The sequence below is a fragment of the Schistocerca serialis genome, unplaced genomic scaffold (genome assembly GCF_023864345.2).
Source record: "Schistocerca serialis cubense isolate TAMUIC-IGC-003099 unplaced genomic scaffold, iqSchSeri2.2 HiC_scaffold_348, whole genome shotgun sequence".
NCBI lineage: Eukaryota > Metazoa > Arthropoda > Insecta > Orthoptera > Acrididae > Schistocerca > Schistocerca serialis.
Window position 1 is genome coordinate 1 of NW_026047920.1, and position 3,859 is coordinate 3,859.

Sequence of the window (3,859 nt, forward strand, 5' to 3'; positions counted from 1 at the left end):
CACAGCTGAAATGTTGTCATGGATGAGACTTTATTTTTCTCTCTTATGCGCGAAGAAAATATGTCCATATTCCGAATGAAAATTTGCACAAATATTCGATCGAGCTTTCCACGTCCTACTCGGAAGGAGAAGCAAAAAGAAGTGTTACCTTTTAAGTGTCTTCTGTTACTCGGCGTCGAATGTCGAACGTGCTGGCTGATGTTCGTTCTTGGAGTTCACTGACGTCCTGTTTGTTCGTCGCGCACAACACTCACGAGTGCATCCAGCTCTCTTAGAACATCTGACAGTCTGAGCTGTGGTCCTTCAGTTGCTCGGCGACAGTCGACCGCGCGTGACAATGCTGCCGTATTTGCTAGCACTAAGGGCTCTCCTGGAAGGAGCGAAAGTAAAGTGTGGCTTGCATTGTGGCTGCAAAAAGCACTCATTCCGCAGATCGCATTCGCGGTTTCAACAGCCGAGGAAGAGGGCTCGTTGGAGACGGAGAGGAGGGCCCGGAGGCGGCAACCCGGACTTGGCCCGCCATCTTCCGGAGGGAACGGTAAATTAACCCCAGCAGCGGCCGGCGCCGCGAGCCGTATGGTGCTGCTCGCACAAAATGCATCGTTTTTCTCGGCAGAGGAGCGTTGTTGCGACTGTCTGCCATCTAACTCGACAGCCAATAGCTCTCTTGTAAGGAGACAGGTACATGGACGGCCACCATTCTGTTCGCCGATTGCGGAAACGTCAGGAGCTCTCGTTACATCTCGATAGCGCGAGGCACTACAAATTCTCGCCTGTGGCGCGACGAATGCATACTTACCTGGCGTAGGGGATACCGTGATCATGAAGGCGGTTCCTCCGGGGTGAGGCCCTTCCATTGCACTTCGGTCGAGCTGACCCCCGCGATTACTCCAAATGTGAGTAACTCGGGCGCATAATTTTTGGTAGTCGGGACTTGCGTTCGCGCTGTCCCGGTGTCTATTTCAATTGCAAACGCAGTATTCTGTGGTAGCAGTCGGTAACTAGTGCGTCTGAGCACTCGGCCAGCAACGTGTTCCGCAAGGGACTGCCAAACGCAGCAGCACTCGCGCTACGCGCGTACCACACGTCTGCGTCGACCTGGCGTCAAACCCAGAGCCAGAGCACACTGTCTGTTCGATAAGCGCGGGGGACGCGCACCAGTAGTAGCAGCGGCAGCCGCGAGATGGCACAAGCGGTCTAACTCTGGTACGACATCCACATTAATGGCCGAACGGCGACTTTTGGCTTTCTCTGTCCATCAGGGGAATGCGCGCCAAACGCAATTGGACGGCGCGGCATTCCCTGCACGCGCGGCGACCGCGGTGGCGCGAGCCGGCGTACACGAGGCGTCGCCCAGCCGAACGCTTTGTCGTCTGTGGCCAGGTACATGAGGGGGCCGGCAGCAAGCGTCTAGCGTAGCGTCCCGAGACTTGCAGACTTGCGGCACTTGAGGAGCTTGCGGGGATGTGAAATGACGTGGCCAACTGTACCGAAAACGGGGAAGAGAAATTCTAGGCAACAGCCACTTGTGCTCCCAGGCGGCCACACTGACAACGAGGGCCAGCGTTGCTCAAATTCGGTGATGGGACGAGAACCGCTGTAGGCTGTTTATTAGGCCACGACAGTGAGCGTTTACTTTCTGTAAGGAATGTCTTGTCGTCGCAGGTGTTGTGTTTCGCCTGTACTCGGGGCTCCCAGGGAAAGTAGAAAACGCAATGTTATCAGGTGTTTTTCTTGCAAGAAATCGAGTCAAAAGGTCTGTATTACACACGTCTTTACCAGGTTCGGAACTTCAAATCTGTTTATGGCCTCTTTACAAGCTCGCTATTCGTCTTCCAAAATATTAAAAGTACACCATACCTCCAGATTCAGCCGTCCCCCACCCCCTGTACAAACTGTCTGTCGTATGGGCGCCCTTGGAGTGAGAACAGATAGGTTTCGAATGGAATGGAAATAACATCTGTAACAAGTGTAATTAAAAACACAATTTCTCCCTACTCACTGACAAAATATCCGAACAGTGCCTTCTGTAACACACACAGTTCTACATTGACAGACGCGTAATAGCGGCAGTTTCAATAAATTACTAATTGCAGAAACGGGTAGCCCTCAGTGAATTCGTTGTTGCATCACTACATTCACAGAAAAGAGACTTCCTTGTTTCCCATCGCTTTGTTACACACCTGACGTGTTGTGTTTACAAACAAAAAGCAATTTAGTTTTATCTTTACCTAATCCACGTCTAAGCCAAGATTGCTACAAGGTATCAATCGTTTACCAAATACCGCACAATTAATCTGCATCTTCGAAATCAACCCGACACAGCTGAAATGTTGTCATGGATGAGACTTTATTTTTCTCTCTTATGCGCGAAGAAAATATGTCCATATTCCGAATGAAAATTTGCACAAATATTCGATCGAGCTTTCCACGTCCTACTCGGAAGGAGAAGCAAAAAGAAGTGTTACCTTTTAAGTGTCTTCTGTTACTCGGCGTCGAATGTCGAACGTGCTGGCTGATGTTCGTTCTTGGAGTTCACTGACGTCCTGTTTGTTCGTCGCGCACAACACTCACGAGTGCATCCAGCTCTCTTAGAACATCTGACAGTCTGAGCTGTGGTCCTTCAGTTGCTCGGCGACAGTCGACCGCGCGTGACAATGCTGCCGTATTTGCTAGCACTAAGGGCTCTCCTGGAAGGAGCGAAAGTAAAGTGTGGCTTGCATTGTGGCTGCAAAAAGCACTCATTCCGCAGATCGCATTCGCGGTTTCAACAGCCGAGGAAGAGGGCTCGTTGGAGACGGAGAGGAGGGCCCGGAGGCGGCAACCCGGACTTGGCCCGCCATCTTCCGGAGGGAACGGTAAATTAACCCCAGCAGCGGCCGGCGCCGCGAGCCGTATGGTGCTGCTCGCACAAAATGCATCGTTTTTCTCGGCAGAGGAGCGTTGTTGCGACTGTCTGCCATCTAACTCGACAGCCAATAGCTCTCTTGTAAGGAGACAGGTACATGGACGGCCACCATTCTGTTCGCCGATTGCGGAAACGTCAGGAGCTCTCGTTACATCTCGATAGCGCGAGGCACTACAAATTCTCGCCTGTGGCGCGACGAATGCATACTTACCTGGCGTAGGGGATACCGTGATCATGAAGGCGGTTCCTCCGGGGTGAGGCCCTTCCATTGCACTTCGGTCGAGCTGACCCCCGCGATTACTCCAAATGTGAGTAACTCGGGCGCATAATTTTTGGTAGTCGGGACTTGCGTTCGCGCTGTCCCGGTGTCTATTTCAATTGCAAACGCAGTATTCTGTGGTAGCAGTCGGTAACTAGTGCGTCTGAGCACTCGGCCAGCAACGTGTTCCGCAAGGGACTGCCAAACGCAGCAGCACTCGCGCTACGCGCGTACCACACGTCTGCGTCGACCTGGCGTCAAACCCAGAGCCAGAGCACACTGTCTGTTCGATAAGCGCGGGGGACGCGCACCAGTAGTAGCAGCGGCAGCCGCGAGATGGCACAAGCGGTCTAACTCTGGTACGACATCCACATTAATGGCCGAACGGCGACTTTTGGCTTTCTCTGTCCATCAGGGGAATGCGCGCCAAACGCAATTGGACGGCGCGGCATTCCCTGCACGCGCGGCGACCGCGGTGGCGCGAGCCGGCGTACACGAGGCGTCGCCCAGCCGAACGCTTTGTCGTCTGTGGCCAGGTACATGAGGGGGCCGGCAGCAAGCGTCTAGCGTAGCGTCCCGAGACTTGCAGACTTGCGGCACTTGAGGAGCTTGCGGGGATGTGAAATGACGTGGCCAACTGTACCGAAAACGGGGAAGAGAAATTCTAGGCAACAGCCACTTGTGCTCCCAGG

At 53.4% G+C, this 3,859-nt stretch overlaps 2 non-coding genes across 2 annotated transcripts; both read left to right on the forward strand.

Annotated features, from left to right (window-relative positions):
- The first annotated feature begins 791 nt into the window (after positions 1-791).
- LOC126445634 (U1 spliceosomal RNA) lies at positions 792-954 on the forward strand. Its single transcript, XR_007583041.1, has one exon. It is a non-coding gene; the product is annotated as a U1 spliceosomal RNA (small nuclear RNA).
- Positions 955-3,111: 2,157 nt separating this feature from the next.
- Positions 3,112-3,274, forward strand: LOC126445646 (U1 spliceosomal RNA). The gene has a single exon (XR_007583052.1). It is a non-coding gene; the product is annotated as a U1 spliceosomal RNA (small nuclear RNA).
- Positions 3,275-3,859: the final 585 nt, after the last annotated feature.